Below are 20,250 nucleotides of genomic sequence, written 5' to 3'. Positions count from 1 at the left end.
GGCTTCTTTTCAGCCAGCTAGAGCTGGAAAGGCCCTCATCCTCGCTGACTGCCAAGGCCAGGAGGCCCCCTGGGCGGCATCCCACCCTCCCAGAGGTGGCCAGCCAGCCGGCTTTGGAAAACAGGGCGCTCAGAAAAAAAGTCACTTGAATTTTACAAAGTGGTAACTGCTGTGGGGCTTCATGTAATTAAACCTAAATGCCATTTTCCTCCTGCAGCTCTCCGGTGAGGTAACAGTTCTCTTTAATGTTAACTCAGGAAGTTTTACCCAAGAAAAGGGAGGCGGGGGGGGGGGGGGGGTGCTGTTTGCCAAATCAGGAAATGTGAATTAACTGACAAGGAGCTGAGAAAATAAGTCGGGCAACGAGGAGAAGGGAAGTGAGAGAGAGAGAGAGAGAGAGAGAGAGTTGAAACTTGGGAAACACAGGCCACTTTTCCCAGCAAGTCAATACCGCTGGTCCGACCTTCCTTTTATTGTGGGTTGCTTTGGAAAACTCAGAGGGAAAAAAAAAAAAAAAAAAAAATCCCAAAACTTACTGCCGCCTTCATGGAAGGAGAAGCTAAGGTATTAGCAGGGATTGCAGCCTCTCCAGGGTAAACATTCACCTTGGGCATGGAGACTCTTGCTCGGGGAGCACACATCAGACTCCTCGCTTCTCACCCCTAACCTGCCCACAGCTTTAGCCGCAACGTATGCTTTTAAACAATGAATACATTATGTACATCAAATAAGACTTGCCTCCGCCACCACACCCCACCCCCAGCCCTCCCCTGGTTATTAAGACCTACCTCATGGTTTCAAACATGGTTGGCACACCCTCAGGACAGAGAGAAGGAAGCCCTGTTTTTAAGCAGGTGTTAGGAACCAAGAAGAATGAATCACTCCGGAAAAAAATGAAGGCAAAATGCAGGTTCGTCCGTCACCAAAATCTGCAGTGACTTTTCGAAAATATAATTAACCTTTTCATTTTCTCCTTTCCTTCAAATACCTGTCGTCGTTGTTGTTGTTATTTGTTAATCTAGAAACAGGAGCCAAAGGTCTGAGATACGAGGAACTTTGTCCAAAGAGTTTTTGCCCTAAAACGGCTTTCTCTCTCCCTCTCCCCACCCACCTCCTTTCTAGACTCAGTCTTGGTCAGGGCTGCCCTAATGCCTCCTAAAATGCCCAGGAGACATTTTAAAGGACCAGGTAAGCGACCCCAGGCACCGGCCCCGCAGGGATCTGGAATCCCCTGCAGGCAAGTGTGAACACGCGCACATCGGTGTGTAGGTACACGTGAGTGACATCAGAGCTTACGTGTTGGAGGTTCCTGGGTCTTTCCAAATGGACAAACCACTTTCCCCCAGGAGGCTGGGTCTCTGATGAAAACCGCTCTGCATTGTTTGGACCTGCGTGGTGTGCAAGGGGATGAAGGGCACTACAGCGCTTTTCAAACCCTAGTACGTGAGATGCTTATAGAGAAAAATCTCTGAGGTCCCACCCCTGGGAGATTCTGAGTCCAGATTCCTTCTTGTTTCCATGGAATCTTTCTGGTAACTTTTTAGTGAGCGTGTGGCTTCCTTCTGAGGTTCTGGATCCTTCTTAAGGATAAACGCTAGCTGCCTCAAGCTAATCTGGGGTGCCAGTTTGAGTCCTCTCTTCTGCTCCTTCAGGCACTCCTGGCCTCCTTTGTCCCCTTCACTCTTCGGCAGATTCTCTTGCTTCCACCCACCCGTCACCTCCTCCAGAAGTCGTTTCACGAGCTTCCACTGGAGTTTAAGGTGCCGGGGTTATCAAGATGAATTAAGACGTAGGCCCTGCCCTGGAGAAGCTGAATTCTGCTTGAGGAGACAGACACATTGAACAGATCATTTCCACAGAAAGAGCCAGGAGTTAAAATAGCTCTTGAGTTGGGAGGCTCGGAGGGAAGGGTATTTGAGAAAGCGCTTTGAGCAATGCCAAGTGCTATGGTTTTCCAGTTAGCTGGAGTGGGGGCGCGGTGGCAGAGCCTGCTGAGAGCACCCCAGCTCCTCCCACCAAACGAAAGCACACGGATCTGTCAATTGCCAAGTTAAGACACCAGGAGAACAGCCGGAGACGCTGAATATCAGAGAAAAAGAACAAAACTGATTCAAAGTGATAACGATGGAACTGCCACAGCGTCCAAAATGCCCAGGATTGAACACACGTTTATCAAGTTGGTGCATGAAATCTGTTCGAAGCAGATTTTCTGAATTTAGACTCTTTGCTTTCCGCATTTGCATGCGAAGGGCTCGGGCTGGGGGACGAAGGCGAGGAACCCGGAGGCGGACACTCCCCCCCCCTCCCCCCACCCCCCTCAGCTGCCCCTCCCTCTCTCTTCCTCCTCTACCCTTCAGCCTTGCCTGACCTTGGACAAGACAGACACTCGAGGTTTTTGGTTTCCAGCTCATAAAACAGGCATAATAAATACCTTTGCTTCCAGCTCCTTGACAATGATGCTAAGAAGATTGAGCCACTAATACCTGGCAAAGTCACCTGAGCCCACTGAAGGAGCAAAGAGCGTGTGTGCCTCCGGTGACCAGAAGGGAGAAACAGGAGATCCACATTTGGTTCGCCTATCCTTGCTGGCTAATTAGGAAACCGATTCATTAAGGCTCAGGCCCCCAGCAAAAGCCCAAAGCGTGAAAGAGACCAAAGAGAATGACATCATTTCCTCTGTATCTTCCCTAAGGGCATCCTGGTATTGGAGAGAATGACTCAGGCGACAGAAACGAGGCAAAAAACAGCCCAGCTTCCAATACTGATTATTTTGGATCAGAACCTTACAGAGAAGAGGATACCTTTTTGGGAAAATAAAGGAGTGAGGCAGGCAAAGAACGTGGTTTTCTGACAGGACTGAAAATAAAGCAGGGTAGACAGTTGACCCTAAGTCAAAGCATGTGTTCTTTCCCGCCTTCTCTCCATGTAAACATCAAAGCAGCTCAACTAAGTTTTAGGAAATTGAGATTCGGTGAAATTCTTGGAAGAGAGGCATTGGTCCAGAAGCTTGCACTTACTTTTTTTTTTTAATATACATTTGTTATTATTATGAGAATGTCAGATGAAACCGGGCAGATAAATGAAGTCAGAGGATCTTTTTTATGCTGACTTCTGCAAGTAGCTGTTATTCTTATCTTAAAATTGTAAGGTTTCCTGCCCTGTGAATGCCTCATTAAACTCATTCATTTGCCTATGGCAATAACAGGCACTTAGAAATCTATTGTTCTTGCTCAGGTGATGATAGAATGCTAACATTTACATATGAATACAAGTGCCTTTTTTTTTTTTTTTTTTTTTTTTTTTTTTTTTTTTGGTTAGTCTATTACACTCCGAGAAACCCAGGAATGATCCTTGGGCAGTGTCTTTGGCAAATTCCTAAATTGGGAGTCTGTTATTGTGGCAACGGCATTTATACCAGGACGCCGGACCCTAGACAACCCTTGTCCCAGCTCCAAGTCCCACCCCCCTCCTGATTCCAGGACTCTGGAGCACACACAGGCAAATCTGACCTGAAAGAAATCAGATCCTCTTAATATTTTACAGCTTCCATTTAGAGATCCGTCAACCTCGGTGAGCCCCAGGAAAAACAAGTAAAGTAAATCTTGGGCTTCCAGGTAAACCAACCCCCCCCCTCCCCGCTGTATCTTGAAATCAGGAGATGAGACAACTCACTGACGATTTGCGTTGTCAGAAAATGCAGGTCTAAGGCTATTTGGGTTTTAAAAATTAATGTTATGGAAGAGATGAAAAGCATCTCTTTGGAATTTTTGCAAGATGGTTAAGAGGTTCAGATTATGGAAAGACATTTGGAAAACTTTTCTGATAATTAACATTTCTACCTTTAGCACAGTTTTACCTGGTATTTCTACCGCTGAAGCTTTCTTCGTCTTTTTTTAAATCTTTTTTAATGTTTATTTTTGAGGGAGAGAGAGAGAGAGCAAGGGCATAAGTGGGGGAAAGGCAGAGAGAGAAGTGGGACAGAGGATCCAGGGCAGGCTCTGTGCTGATGGCAGTGAGCCTGATGTGGGGCTTGAACTCACGAACCATGAGATCATGGCCTGAGCTGAAATCGGAAGCTCAACCGACTGAGTCACCCGGGTGCCCCTCTACCACTGAAGCTTTCTTAACAGAGGTCACCAGTGATGCCTGACCTTTTTGGAAATTGAACATGATGGCTCACAGCTCTCCTACTGAATGTCATTTACCCATCAATCCATCCATCCATCCATCCATCCATCCATGCATCCATCCTCTCTTTCCGGGATATACACTATGTGCTAAGCAATGTGTTAAGTGCTGGGAGCATTACAGGGAATAAGATGTGGCAGGATAGTCTGCTGAGGGAGAAGGACTTAATAACTTGAGGCAAACCATAAAATACCCGCTAGAGTGGGCAGAGGGCCATAGGAGCACAGGAAAATGGCACTAACAGCATCTTGGCGGCTAAGGGGCATCCTCAATGAAGTGACAAACTCACAGACAATGAGCAGTTAGCAGAGAAGGGCACGGGGGGGGGGGGGGTAGTGTCGGTGTTTTAGTGTGGCTATGATGGACAGGGAGAAAGAGTTTGTGCGAGAGTAGGCGTGAACGCGTGCACATGTGATAGGAGGGAATGTGGAAAGAGAGCAGTAATGAGAAGTAAGGCTGAAAAGATGAAGGGAAGTACACAACAAGATAAAGCGTTTAAAAGGCAATGCAGGGCTGTTGAAGAATTTTAAAGGAGAGGACATGGCAGGAGCAAATGCACAGTTTAGAGAGATTCAATATGGAGGACAGACACTATGGAGGGAGCAAGGAGGACAGTCAGTTAAGAGATGACTGCAGTGCTCGAGGCTGGACAAGCTAGAGACCTAGATTAATAAGAATGTACTGATTAATTCCACACATATTTACTGAGGCGTATTGGGACCAGATTGTGGACAGCAATGCATCTATCTCCACAGAGTTTAAGATCTGGTGAAGGAAACAGACATAATAATGTAATTGTACAAATAAATGTAGAATAACAACTGTGGTAAAGTGCTCTTGGGGCAGACACTGCTTTCCTCCCAAATGTGTCGTTTGCTTCTTTGTCCAGGTGGACCGATAAACTACATTTTTCAGCTTCCCTTGCAGTTGGGTGTGGTCATGTGACTGAAGTCTAGCAGTGATGTGTAAGTCGAGTATGGTGACATCTAAGGAGAAGGGATAGGGAGTGGTAGAGAAGTAAAGCAAGGGGAGCCTTGTTCTCCAAATGGATGGAGAAGAGTTGCGTTGACCACCTGAACACTAGTCCAGGAGTGTTATGTGGGCAGGAATTAGCTCCTGATGGCTGAGCTGTTACACACTTGGGTCTATTGGTTACACCAGCGTGGCATGGCATAAGTCAATATATATTGTAAAAGAGAGGCACAGAGGACAATGCAAGATCATAGTTGGGGCACCTGACATAATGTGGGGGAGGAAAGACAGGAAGATTTTTATGGAGGAGCTGTGAGGATAATTCAGGGTCAACTGAGATTGATAGAAGTAGACGGTTCAAGAAATGCACAACACATAGACTCCATAAGACCAGAGAAATGGATGTGTAAAAGGAGAAATTAAAGATAATATCCCAGATTCTGCTTTGGGAAACCTGATAGGTGACAATGCTGGTGTAAGAGCATACACGAAGAAGGACAGGATTTGGCGGGGAGAGGAGATCAGTTTTGGACGGGGGAAATTCTTGGTGCCTGAGGACCACTCCAGAGACATCCAGACTGTTGGAATTGTCCTGAAGCTCTGTAGAGAAGGATTATAGAGGCCGAGTCTGGGGAGTCTTCTCCCTCTGAATAATAATTGGAACAAAGGAAATAGAGCAAACAAGATGGTGTAATGTCAGAAAAGCAGAGAGTCAGAAATGGACTCCCAAGGAACACTGACACTAAGGAAGAATCTAGGAAGAAGAGTCTTCAAAGAAAATCAGGGAGTTACCAGAGTGGCAAGAGAAAACTGGGTGAGAAAGGTATCCTAAAAACTCAGGGAAAAGATGTCACACGTCGTATCGTTATTTTCTAATTTAAATAAAATTAGAGCCAATCTTTCTCTGACGCTTTTGCGTAATAGGAATCAAATTTAGGACGGTCAGAAAACATTGCTAGATTAGACAGTCATTTGCAAGTTCTGGTTTCAAATGTTGAACTGTTCTTACATAATGTCATGACAAAGAATGTCACCTCAGGTGTTAGAAGTTTTGCCTCTGGTTATCCAAATTGCACAGAATTTTGGACTCAAAGCATCACATACCCGGTCACATTCCAGGTTTTGGTAGAGCGTTTGATATTGCAGGGTGCTATTTGGTTCTACGTCATCATTAGAATAAAGCAGAGGTGGAAATGACTTTAAAAGTGTAGTAAAATATTCCATTGTAACAAGAAAAGTATTATCTGGACTCTGAAGTTCCTTTCATTGTGGTTTTATTTTTTCCCTTTGGTGTTGCAAATTTGTCAAACACGGATTTTGTTTGGAATAATTTTAACAACCAAAAAAGGACTAACCACTTCCTTCTCTTCTTCCCCTTTATCCTCTTTTTACTTTTCTCAGTTCTCTTACCTTGGACCAAAGGATAGAACCTTCCTCATTTCTTCTCTACTTCCCAAAGCCCAAATTAGCTCTTCTGGTTGACATAAAGCATTTTCTTAAGGAGATTATACACATGCTCTTAAGCCTTTTTCTTCTGCCCTTAACTTTCGCCTCCCTTTTAAAAAGAATCTCCTCTTTCCTGCTTATCCATTCGTCTCAGCCCTCTACTGACGCATCTCCTCCTTTGCTGTCTCTTCTTATTCTTCCTCTTCTTCTCCCTCGAAGTAGTTTCTTTCTTTGCGTTTGCACTTTGGCATCGGGCCACCACGAGCCAGTGCAATATTTTCCTCAGTTCCCAAGTGGTGTGTTTTAATTTCCTCGTCTATAAAGTGGGCACAATTATGCCTTTTCTCATGCTTCCCCCTCCTCTATTTTTTTTCATACCTTTTATGTGCCAGATACTGTTTTAAGTGGCTTAGGGGATAAGACATTGGTCATTTTCTCTGCCCTCAAGGAGTTTACCGTAAACAAGTAAATTTATGGTTTCCTAAAAGCAATTATAGCAAGAAGTATCATGCATGAACAGCATAGGCAATGAACCATGGTGAGTTCAGAGGAAAAAGGGATCCAGGTGGATTTAGAAAAACAAAATGGCTTCATGGAAAAGGGGAGGAGCCTTCAGCAGAGCTGTGAAGGATTTGTGTTTTATAGTTAGTCAGGGCCTTGGGGAAGTACAAAGGAGTTAATGAGCGGCATGTCAATGAAGAACGTTTCAAAAATACAAAATGGTCTGCAATCTCAAGGTACTATTATTTTCATCTCCTTGTAAGTCAACAGCATCAATAAAACAACCTCAGAAACCTCTAATGTTTGGCCATTTTGAAATGTCAGATTTATCAGAGCTCTGGGTTACAAAAGAACAGATAACGGCTGCTTTTTTTGTATCCTGAATCAACCAAACTGTTTAACTATGGATTCAATAGGTGAGGAGCTGATGTTCAAGAGCATTAAAAAAGTGTATGAGGTTCAGTGCTAAGCACACCACGGCCAAAAATGGAATTCTAGCCAAAGTCTACAATAAGAGAATAGTTAACAATGACCCTTTGTTTTTTGGTTTACCCTTAAATTTAATACCTTTTTTTTTTTTTTTTTTTTTTTAGCAAGAGCTTTTATTCTGATTAGCACTCTTAAGTACATAAAAGAGGATTTGTGTTTGTACCAGATAAGTTGTACATAGAACCTGCCATGCTCAATGTTCCCTTCCAAACGTGTAGGTCCATGCTTTGTTCTGTATGATCCTGCTACTTCGGCTGCAACTAGAGGACCCAGTGGTGTATCCCTTATTGGGGAGGTGGGTGAGATGACTTAATGTAAGTGTTCTGCACGATGGGAACATCATCTACTTCATGAACCAATGGGTCTACTCATGGTCCCAATCAGACCTCCTCTTTCTCATAGAGTTCGATTGTAGTTCTGATAGAAAGAAAAAAACCCCACAGGTGATAGAGGCAGAAGAAGAGAGATCCAGAGCAGAGGCAGGAGAGAATGGTAGGAGAGGACAATAGAGGAGAGTCCACTGATAGGGAGCAGATCATGAGACAAGAAACCAGCCAAGAAGCCAAGTCATCGCTATGGTAGACAACTAGCATTGCTGTTGGCTGACTAGAGCTACTACTGCAACCTGAAGAAAAATGAATGCTTCTTCATGGGGCCTGGCTGTGGAGCCACTGAGACCATTTCCCGTGCTTCCCAGTTCTCTGTGTATTATTAACAACACATTTCCTCCACTAACGGACATAACGTGAGCGTATCTTGGTTCCACGTTGCGAGCAGAAAGAATCTAGCTCACATAGTAATTTATGGATTATGTTTTTATACCAGGTCACCATGTATAGAAGAAACACTTTCATAAGCCATGGCCTGAAATCTGTTGAAGTTTAAGAGTTGCTGATATGATAATAAAATCCTGGATTGTTCACGTTACGCAGGTTGTAGATGGCCTTCTCTTCTTTTTGGTTTCTCTATCTTTAAATGTCTCTACTGCCAGCTAATATTGAGAAGATGGGTAAATGCAGGGAGAGAGAGCTCAAGTTAGCTACTTATTTCTTCTAACAGTTTGGTAATGAGAAAGTAAAAACTAATGAGTAGGTGGGAAAGCATAGAGAAGCAGCATATACATTGGTTTAAGGGTAATGCACTTGAGTCTGAACTTGAGCAAGACCCAATGTCTTTATGACTTAGTTTCTTTAGGTGTAAACAGGAGTAATAATATTATTTTATAGGATGGTTTTGAGGAGCAAATGATTTATTGATACAAAACTCTTAGAAAAGTACGTGGCACATATATAAGGGTTAATGATAGTAATTATTATCTACCCCATTGGACTAGTGGTAGGTTAAATAGGATCATGCAAGTAACACATCTAGTACGCTACCTGACACATAAACTCAACAAATATTACCAATATCACCAATTACTATAAACAACAGCATAACAACGAATATTCAAATTCCTCAAGTGGCTTCTCAGTTGATAGACTGAGCATTTTATATTCTGACCTACCATGTTCTAGGTTGGCACTTACCATTGAAAGTTGCAAGTAACAACAGGGTCTCACAAAAGCAGCATGGCGTGATGATGAGGAAATCGTGGAGGCACCAAGCAGGGGACCAGAGGTTTGGTTTTGAAGGCACTAATGGGCCCTGTGACCTTACCTAGTCATTTGATCTCTTTGAGTCTCAATGTCTTCATTTGTTAAGTAAAGGCCACAGTGTTCTGCAAGCTCCTAAATGCAGTGAGTCTCAGCTTTCACATGGCTTTAAATTTTAAAAGCTTGGTTTGCAGATATGCATTGACAAGCAAATTAAAAATCTACCCTTGCAGCTGATATTGACTTCAGTTCTTCTAGAAATGGGAAGAGTTTCCTCTCTAATTTCCTGAGGCCATTTTTCACAGGATCTGAATTAAGGAAGGACGTACATTCTAGCAAGTAGTGTTGCTATTTAATCATTATTATGTTGGTTTTTTTTTTATGTATATTTCTAGAACATTATAAACTAAATGGCTAAAAGTTAAGCATGACAAGGATAGTAACTAAGTATGGACTACAGAAAGCAATTTAAAAATTATCTCTGGCTGTGCGTAAAATGTGATATCACTGTTGCCTATTGTCTTTTTTTTTAAGTGTATTTATTTATTTTGAGAGAAGAGAGGGCATGCGAGTGGGGGAGGGGCAGAGAGAGAGGGAAACGGAATCCCAAGCAGGCTCTGTGCTGTCAGTGCGGAGGCTCATGTAGGGCTCGATCTCACAAACCCTGAGATCATGACCTGAGCCGAAACCAAGAGTTGGACACCTAACCAAAGAGCCACCCAGGCATCCCTGTCCTCTGTTACCTCCACCGACTTTATCATATTAAGAAATTCTATACGATTGTTACCAATCTTGTCAGTTGCACCCTGATTTCTCCAGAAACATCAGACTAGTTAAAATTTGTGCAGCCTTTTTTTTTTTTTGTTTTTCCTTTCCAGAAACCAGGGAGTCTTCTATTTCATTTTTATTTCCAAAGGCAGGGTGGGGCTGTGGCTTGGCAGTGGAGGGTGTGGTTCTGATGGGGCTGGCTAGGCAGAAAAAATAAACACTACAATGTGTGGTTGTGATGACAATTCAGTGTCTGCAGACCATACATCCTTGAGAACTCTGTGTTTATGCGTAAAATATCTCCAACTGACTTAGGACTATTTATGAATCCAGGGGATACTGCTGAGAGAGAGAGAGAGAGAGAGAGAGAGAGAGAAGGAAGGAAAGGCAGCAACCAAGCCAGAACTAGAACTCAGGTGATTCCTGAACTTGGGTTTTCATTCATTCATTTATTCATTCACGCGATGTTGTTGAAAGACTTCTGTGTGTAAGGGTCATGTTAGGCACTGAGTGACAAGGCAGTCCTGCAGCTTAATTTCTAGGGGGAGAGATAGTACAGCATAAGGTAATTACCAATAAGTGGTAGGGATGAAATCAGAGTACTGAGTGCTTGAAAGAAAATAAAACAAGATCGGACCTGGGGTGATGGCATGTGTGGGGAAGGAAGGCTTCTCTCGGGAGTCAGCTGAGTCACATGAAGGAAGTAACCACGGGAAGATTAGAAAACAGCATTCTAGGCAGAGGACATGGCAAGCATGAAGACCCTAATGTGGGCACGTAATTAGGAGTATTTGAAGAAAGAAAAGGTGTGACGTTTGCAGCACAGTGAGCGAGGGGGACAGTGGTGTCCTGAGAGAGGGGAGAGGGAGTCATGGGCCAGATCAGGGAGGGCTGTGTGCACCAGTCAGAATTGGATCTTACTCTACGTGCGGTCGAAACCGTTGGAGAGTGGTAAGCAGGCGGTGAGTGACATAATTTGAATTACAGTTCAGACGGGCCACTCTGACATATTGCATGGAGAATGGCCCGAAAGGGGCCAGAGCAGAGGCCAGGAAACCAGCGAGGATGCTACTGCCCCTGGGTAGGTGCAGGATAATGTGGACCACATGGTGCTAGTAGAGGTGGGAAGTAGACAGACTCTGGGGCTCAGGGAAGACACCATTAGGCATGTCTGCAGCCTTATTACTTGACATTTTTATTACTAATAAGGGCAAAGATGGAATTTGCAAGTAAAGCAAAATTCCAAAACCTTTCAATAGGATTGTCATCATTTTTCACAAATGAAAATAATTTAAAAAATATGATTTTTTAAATGAAAATTATTTTTAATTTATTTTGGAGAGAGAGAGAGAGAGAGAGAGAGAGAATGCAATTGGAAGAGGAACAGAGAGAGAAGACACAAAATCCGAAGCAAGCTCCAAGCTCTGAGCTGTCAGCACAGAGCCCGACACGGGGTTCAAACCCACGAACCACGAGATCATGACCTGAGCTGAAGTCAGATGCCTAATCAACAGAGCCACCCGGGCGTCACTCACTAGTGTTGTTTTAGGCCATGTACCTGTTTAAACTATGATTACTATTTGTAAACCTAGAGGGACCAGAATCTCTATCCTTCTTATGCTCCCATTGTGGAACAAAACTAATCACAAGAAAGCCAACAGATGCGAGGGTTTTCATAAAATACAAAAATAAGCTTCCAGTTTATGATCTGAACTCAGTGTAGATTTAGCTCAATTTCATGTGCACCTTATACATTTACATCCACATAGACATGCATGTTTCGGTCATTATAGTCATGACCAGGGAACCAGGGGCAAATCCACAAAATATACTGTATGAAAGTGGATTGACAGGCTTTAAGACATAGTTCTACCATTGAGGGTTGAAATATCTGCCTTGCAAAATTGAAATAACCAGGAAAAGTTGATAAAAATACACTTAATGAGATTTTAATCTTAGAGTTTTTGCTTTGTATTTTTGCATCCTATAATAGCGTTAGTAAATACTACTTTGATTTTATGTCTAATATTTGGTTACCCAGCTTAGAATATTTTTCCCAAGTGTGGAAAAGTCTTAAGCATGACATAAAGCTCATGGAACTTCTCAAAACCTACAGCTCAAATGACCCTGTAATATCAGTAGCTGTCATTGAACACCCCTGATATTCCCCAGACGCTCTCACCATGTTAAATACAATCCTTACAACAAACATGTGAGTTTGGAATTGCTATCAATCTCTAGTTTAGAAAAGAGGTAGCGGGCGTTCAGATGTGGTAGAACCAGGGCAAGAAGGAAAACCAGCCTGGTTCCTAGGCCCAACCTTTCTGATATGCCCCATGTTAGGAATCATTCATTCTGACTTTGGAGTAGAGAAACATTTACATATAAATCTGCATTCATGTTCGAAAGCTGATGTTCTCCAGCCAAACACCTATTTAACTATTTGTGCTGACGTCTCCCATCTTGACAGCCCTGGTCTGGAAATTCTGCATCAAATTAACGGCCAGGTTAGTGTTTCTCAGACTTAAGCAATGTCTGGAACTTTTTGATGGGGAATAAAAATGTATCGTTGACTTAAATTAGCTTTCAAAGAATGGGACTTTAAAATATATAAATGGAAAACTAGCTATAGACTCCTTATGCTTACAGTTTTTACATAGGCAATGAGAGAACCCAAAGCAAATTTAAAAACGATATTCAAACATTTCTAGAGAAATTCTGTGGTCCACATTATTGCAAACTTTCCCCCCTCACTTTGGGAACAGTACTGACTATTATAGATTCTTTTTGTTCGGCTTCTCATTACTGATGATCCCATTTTTCTACCGCGTTTCTCTATTTAAATCACTTAGACACCTCATTCCAAGAGCACGCATGATGTCACTGGGTCTGTAATGGAGTGAACTTATGAGGTTTATCTCTATTCTTTCTGTGTTGCTCCTTGACTTGGTCTCCTGACCTTCACAAACACCTCATAAGGGCACCAACACTGGTGGGCAAGGTTGGTTAACGGCCGGTCATTCAGATGATCCAAATGATGCTTACAACTATATTTTAGGTTATCTCAAAAATGAAAGCACAAGATGTCATGCCATAAAGAAAATGTGTGGACGTCTAAGAATACGTCTGTAAAACCACAGGATTCCACAAACACCACTTTGAGAAAGCTTACGTTTGCATTATATGGTCTTGGATTCTCTCTTCATTTTCACCACCCAAGCAGGATAAAATTTACTTCCATCGAGTGTCTCATACTGTGGAATACAAAGCAATTGGTGGGGGAAAATGGAGTAGCTCTATCTGTACTGACTTGAAGGGATGGCCACACTTTATTAAGTGACAACATGTCAGAATTGAAAACAGGGACTCAAACAGTTGCTGGTATGCCAGTGTTCCAAACAGCGTTATTCACATCAGCTAAAATATGAAAACAGCCCATGTCTATCGGTGGATGAATAAACAAAATGTGGTCTATACATACGATAGAATATTATTCAGCCATAAAAAGGAGTTCTGACTCATGCTGCAACGTGGATGAAGCTTGAAAACATTGGGCTAAGTAAAATGAACCAGGCAAAAATGAACGACTATTGTATGATTCCATTCATACAATTCATACAAAATCTCTACAGCAAGTAGAATGGAGATTACCAGGGGAAGAATGAGGAATTATTGCTTGATGGGCATAGAGTTTCTGTTTGGAATGATGAAAAATTCTAGAAACTGGTGATGGTTGCATAAATTGTGAACCTACTTAATGCCACCGAATTGCACACTTAAAAATAGTTAAAATGGTATATTTCATGTTAGGTATATTTTGCCACAATAAAATGTTTTTAAAATAAGACGCAAATGTCTGGGGTGCCTGGGTGGCTCAGTCACTTGAGCGACTGACTTGAGCTCATGTCATGATCTCTGGGCTCATGAGTTGGAGCCCTGCGTTGGGCTCTGTGCTGACAGCTCAAAGCCTGGAGCCTGCTTCAGATTCTGTGTCTCCCTCTTGCTCTCTGCCCCCCACCCCACTCATGCTCTGTGTGTGTCTCTCTCCCTCTCTCAAAAATAAATAAACATTAAAAAAAAAACAAAAAAATAAAAAGCAGATGTCAGATAACATGTATGGTGGTTAATATATGACATATGTTTGTGTACAAACACACATACATGTTATACAGTTGTAAATGCATGCAGAATCTTCCTTAGCATACATACTAAATTGCTAAGACTAAAAAGTGAAGGGGAGTGTTACAGGTTGAATTACATCACCCAAAAAAAGATACCTTGAAATTCTAACCCCCAGAGCCTCTGAATGTGACCTTATTTGGAAATGGAGCGGTTGCAGATGTAATTAAGATAAGGTCAGGGTGGCTCAGTAGGTTAAGTGTCCAACTTCGCTCAGGTCATGATCTCACAGTTCATGGGTTCAAGCCCTGCGTCGGGTTCTGTGCTGACAGCGTGGAGCTTGGAGCCTGTTTCGGATTCTGTGTCTCCCCTGCTCATGCTCTGTCTGTCTCTCTCTCAAAAATAAATAAGCATTAAAAAAATTTTTTTAAAGATAAGGTCTTAGTAGGGGGGGCCCCTAATCCAATATTATTTGTGTCCTTGTAAGAAGATAGCCATGTGAAGACAGAAACGTGGGGAACATATCACGTGAAGACAGAAGATTGGGGCGATGCACCTGTGAATCAAAGAATGCCAAATTTTGCCGACAAACCACTAGGTGCTAGGAAGAAGTGAGAAAGGATTCACGTACAGGTTTTAGAGGGAGTGTGGCCCTGCCAACACCTTGATTTCACACTTTAATATGGTGGCTCCAGAAAACCAACACCATAGGCTTTATTTTTTACACTTTCTTTTTTTAAAAAAAATTTAATGTCAATTTTTGTGTGTGAGAGAGAGAGAGAGATACACGCATGCTGATACACACACACACACACATATGTAGTATGTGTGTGTTGGTGTGTGACCGGCTGTATACAAGTCATTGTGCTAGGCAAAGGACTCTGCCACACTGATAGGAAGATGACAAGTCATAGTTTTAAAGCTTGAAAAACTCTGTTCTAGAAGCTGCTTGTCAAGACTTTCTCTTAATCTTTGAGATTCTTTCCTATCAGAGATTCACATTCTCTCTTCGGCTTCTGCAGAAAACTGTTTTGACACAGTGGTCACCTCCCAGCTGGTTTTCTTGGCTCTTGCCCAAGAAAATCCTGCTTTCTGATCTCTAGTCTCTTGTTCTCCCCAGCTGTTCCTAATCTTTGAACTCTTAATCTGCCATCTTGGATGGGTCAGATTCTTCCTGGCTCCTCTCTCCCATCACTTCTTTTAAGAATTTAAGGAATGCAAAATCCCTTCAAGTCTCTACTTCTATCCCATGGAGACTCAAGCTTGCTCTGCTCTCAGGGAATTACTCGTTATTATGTATATCCTACATATAATGATTGCTATATCCAAAAGGGGTATAGTTTATTTTCCTGTTTTGTATTACAGTTTGTACTGGCTACAAAATTTTCAAGAGCAAATACTCTTGACTTCAATAAGAGGTAAACAAATACCACCACTATTATTTATCATTATTGGGGAGGTTCTAACTATGTAATAAGACAAGAAAAGCAAATGGAGATTTCAAATATTGGAAAAGAAAAGGCAAAGTCATTTTTTTGTGCATATACTATTTCTATGCATTTCTTTTATGCATAGAAATCCCAAATGACTCAATTAACAAATTAAAACCAATAAGAGAATTGGTAGAGTGGCTGAGTATATAATAAGTATTTTTTAAAAATTCAATAACTTCTCTTTATATTAGTAATAATGAGTTATATAGAGAGATTACAAAATAAATTCTTTAAAAATAGTGTCATGAGCATATTTAGCTATGGAAGTCTAGGACCTATATAAAGAAAGCAGTAAAATTTTATTAAAGGAAATAAAATATGTCTTGAATAAATGGAAAGACATACCAAAATCTTGGATTAGAAAATAAAATCCTTCCCAAGTTAATATAAAAATGTTATTGAAACCAGTCAAAGTCCCACTAGGGACCCAGTAATGAAAAGGATATTAAAAAATAAAAAGTCAAGAATTGTCAAGACAATCTTGAACAAGAATAATAAAGGACAATATGCTGTACGACATTTTTTTTTAAGTACTAAAAAGTAATAAATAAATAAATAAAGCACTAAAAAGGGACGGCACTAAAAATAGCATAGCATGTCATACAGATAATAGATACCACTTTTTTAGCCCTAGAGGTTGATTTTTTAATGAGATGGGTGCTTGTAAAGGAGCCACACCTGACCACAGTAGGGTGCAAGGCCCCGAGGCAAAATAAGGTCCCGCTGAGCTCGGTCCGCTGAGCAGTTCCATTTTTTCGCCCCCATTTAGTCAGTGAGTCGGGCAACACACTTAAAGCAGGCACCAGACTGTGCTTTAGAGAGAGAACTGTTCAGAAGACCCTAGAGTTTGAAGGTCTAGTGGGAGAAACTGGCAGTTACAGTTATGAAGGTCAACACATCTGCCTGCGGGGGCCTTGCTTCTCCTCACTTTTCTCAATTCACCTCAGTCTGCAGTCTGACAGGTTATATGTTTACAGTCCCTTAGCCAATGCCAGTGGCATTTTATCAAAGAGCCAAGCTGATAAAATTCTCAGAGAAGCTAATGTCCTTGCAGCAGGCAATCAGAATATAAGTTATATCTCACCAGAACAGAGGTTTTTCAAACTTGCAATCTTAAATGTCATAGCAATCAGTGTACCAAAATCAATTTTATTGCTATACACTAGCAATGAACAATCTGCAAATGAAATTAAGAAAATTCTATTTACAATAGCATTAAAAAGAATAAAATACTTAGGAATAAGTTTAACAACCACCACCAAAGTATAAGACTTGTACATTGGAAGCTACAGAACATCATTGAAATAAATTAAAGAAGACCAAAACAAGTGGAAAGACATCCCATATTCATGGATAGGAAGACTTAATAAAATTAAGGGGGCAATCTTCCCCAAATTGATCCACAGATTTAATGCAATCTGTATCAAAGTCACAGCTGGCTTACTTGCAGAAATAAAATTAATGTGGACATAAAAGGGGCCCAGGATAGCCAAAACGGTCTTTAACAAGCACAACAAAGTTGGAAGACTCAGACTTTCTCATTTCAAAACTTATTACAAAGCTAGAGCAGTCAAGACTGTGTGATACAGGCATGAAGATATACATATGGATCAAGAGAATAGAGAGTCCAGAAATAAGCCTATACGTCTATAGTCCAGTGGAATGGTGTGAACAGATGAAATACAGGATACCCAGTTAAATTTGAATGTCAGATAAACAAAAAATAATTATTAGTAGGTCCCATGCAATGTTCAGAACATACTTAGACTAAAAAATTATTTGTAGTTTATCTGACATTCAAATTAAATAAGGTATCCTTTCCTTTTATTTGCTAAATTTGGCAACCCGAAACAGGGAGGCAGGACAGACAGGCTTCGCCCACATTGTCATCTGCCAAAATCTCTGCGAAGAGGGTGGTGGGAGTCCTAAGTATTTAGTCACTTAAGTTTTTGCCAGAGAGATTCTAGTTTCTTTACAATAACATCCTCTACAAGAAAAAATAGTGCAAAGTGGTAAATGGATTTTACATCTCATTAAAAAAAAAATCTCTTGGCTTTGAGTAGAACCATGATGAAAACAGAGTATGAAACAGAGTATAACTGGATTTGCCATAATCACTGAAACAATTAAGGAAACATTCTCCATTTCACCATAAACAAAGTTTCTATCAGATTCTCCCCCCCCCCTCCTTCCTCTCTCTCTCTCTCTCTCTCTCTCTCTGTCTCTCTCTCTAACCTTCTCTCTTTCCAATGCATTGTGACTGGTCTGGAAATATATCCTGGGATCCTTGGTTGGCATTTGCTTTTAGTACATTCTGAGGTCACTTGGTACAAAGTTTACAGTCTTCCCTTGATTACATTGTGCCTAAAGTGTTAACCCTGTTAGCAGTCACTGCACAGATTTCCTCAATGAGACTCTTGTGCGCCTGACAATGTAACTATTTATTTGCAAAGTCACTACCATTGACATTTGTGCTGCTCAATACTAAGTGTTACCAGTGCTTTCTTTATGTCACTGTTTCTCTTCAGTAACCAAGAAAAGCAAAACAAAGTACAAATAACTGCTTATTCAGAAAGAAATCTTGGATTGTTCCTTAAACCTGCTCCAGGCAGCACATACGGACTTTAGAGTGATCTGGAAAAAATGAAAAGCACTTGGGCTGGGAGACAAAACCCAAACTGATCTGCAGTGATGGCAAAAGCAGAAACAGGAGCTCAATAATAAAAATAAATTTCTGGAAGACTGCGGCTTCGGGAGGGAGGAGAAGGTCTCAGAAGTTAAACGATTATCTGCGCAGCCTTTGCTTGGGAGAAGGTGGGGGAGGTGGGCAAACCGGGGGCTTTGCTTCAGGGCCTGTCCCTCAATTGTGGGCTGATTGATTGAAAAAGGCAAATGGGGCCACAGTCTCCCTGCCAAGGGTTTTATTCTGCCTCAGCCCTCCCTGGGTGCTTGGAGCGTGGACTCTCTATGGTCCTCACCTGCTGCTTTGTTCCAACAAAGCTGGCGTCTTGCAGCCGCCGCCACTCACGCCTCTAAGCCGTTGTCCCGGCTGTCCTCTGAGTGTGTAAACCCTGCCACCCCCATCTGCCCAGCCACCTGCCTCCTTGTCTTTAAATATCTTCCTGCAACCCCACCGCTTCTGGGAAGCTCTCCGGAATTATTGCCACCCACTTGTCTCCAACTGCCGACACAATCCTCTCCCAGAGCCACTCCGAAAATGACCACATCTCATCTCTGCTCCTTGTACGGCCCAACAGAGGGGAAAACACATGCACTCGGAGGCGCGTGGGCTAGGGTTCATGCGTTCACCTTGTCACTTAGCAGCTCTGTGCCTCTGGCCACACAGGCACCCTCCAAAGAGCGAGCCCTCGCAGCACGCCAAGCAAGGGCTCAGCATTTCACAGGCTCCCTTTTATTTTGTCCCCCCGTTAAAGCTATGGGATAGGTACAGTTCTTCTCCTTGCTTTACGGACAAGAAACCGAAGGGAAGGGAACTTGGTCAAGGTCAAATAGCTCCTTCAAGGTGGAGCTGGACCTGGAACCCATAGGGTCAAGCTCTGATGGTCAGAGCTCTTACTTGGGACCCCAAACACCTCAAAGGGTCCAAGCTCTTACTGGGACCCATATGCCAGGCAGGGTACCTTTCTTATTTCTCAACAGCCCTATGGAGTGTGTGTTATCCACATTATATTCATGATACTCATCATGAAGCAACTAAGGTCCAAAAAGTTTTCGTGGCTTATGCAATAGGAGGCTTACACCTGCAGAGGGAAAAAAAAAAAAAAAAAGCATGCTGTGCCCTAACAAGTTTGCAAAATGCTGGGTCACATCTAACTAAGGTTTTTTTTTTCCTTCTAATTCTGTTATTGTTTACCTCTAGGATTTCCGAGAGTCTTTAACGCCACGAAATGTGCCCTGCAAGTCTCCAAAAAAGAACTGAATAGACAGCCTTTTCAAATGTATTGGACCATAAAGCTGTTTTCGAGATCCACCTATGACCATGTATTTTTAATTTATTTTCAATTTTTTATTGTTTGCAGTAGTATTTCCCAGGGTACACGTTGGGAAAACACTCTACTACACTATTTAAGCGGTAACACCCCCGGCAAGATAAAGATAACGAGAGAGATACATTCGTTGTTGCTGTCACTGTTCAGGAGGTAGGGACAAGGCACTCGGGGTGCTTCCCAGGCTGGTTGAGCCGTGGAGCCTGCCAGGGCCGGCCAGCTGCCATTGTTTCTCGGGAGCCCGGCCCCCACGTGTTGTTGGCTTCATCTGCTCATTGGACTGGTGTTTGCTGCTGCTGTCGTCTTGCCTGAGCTCTGTGGCTTTCTGGGTTTTTCCTACTGGGTTCTAGTGAGGGCTCAAGCATTTCACCAGGGAGTCTCCTGTTAAAACCCAATAGAAGAAAACTCGAGGCAAAGCAAAGAGTCAGGACTAGACTTGGTATTGGTTGGCATTCGGCACTTTGTCGTGACAGCTACCATTTTATTCGGTATTTACCACGTTTCCAGGTGGAGCATGGGTTGTTTCATTTAATCCTTGTGACAACCTGTGGGGTAGACACTGTTGTACAAACCTCCAACATGGCCCTCGTATGGTCCCCTCCCACACCGAATTAGGGGTTGCCTTGGATGATCAGTAGAACACGGCAGAGGTGATGGTATAGCTTTCGAGGG

At 42.3% G+C, this 20,250-nt stretch overlaps 1 long non-coding RNA gene across 1 annotated transcript in view; it reads left to right on the top strand.

Moving 5' to 3' along the window:
- LOC124520718 (uncharacterized) overlaps nt 1–19,562 on the top strand; it is a 29,797-nt gene extending 10,235 nt beyond the window's left edge. The window contains exon 2 of the long non-coding RNA XR_006964384.1: nt 19,452–19,562. This is a non-coding gene — a long non-coding RNA (uncharacterized LOC124520718). The remainder of the gene's footprint in view (nt 1–19,451) is intronic.
- The last annotated feature ends 688 nt before the right edge of the window (nt 19,563–20,250 follow it).

The sequence above is a fragment of the Lynx rufus genome, unplaced genomic scaffold (genome assembly GCF_022079265.1).
Source record: "Lynx rufus isolate CCGP_SWC_20201006 ecotype Redwood Valley unplaced genomic scaffold, mLynRuf1.p SCAF_3, whole genome shotgun sequence".
NCBI classification, from domain to species: Eukaryota; Metazoa; Chordata; class Mammalia; order Carnivora; family Felidae; genus Lynx; species Lynx rufus.
Note: the sequence above shows the minus strand (reverse complement) of the source record. Positions and strands in the feature narration are given on the sequence as shown.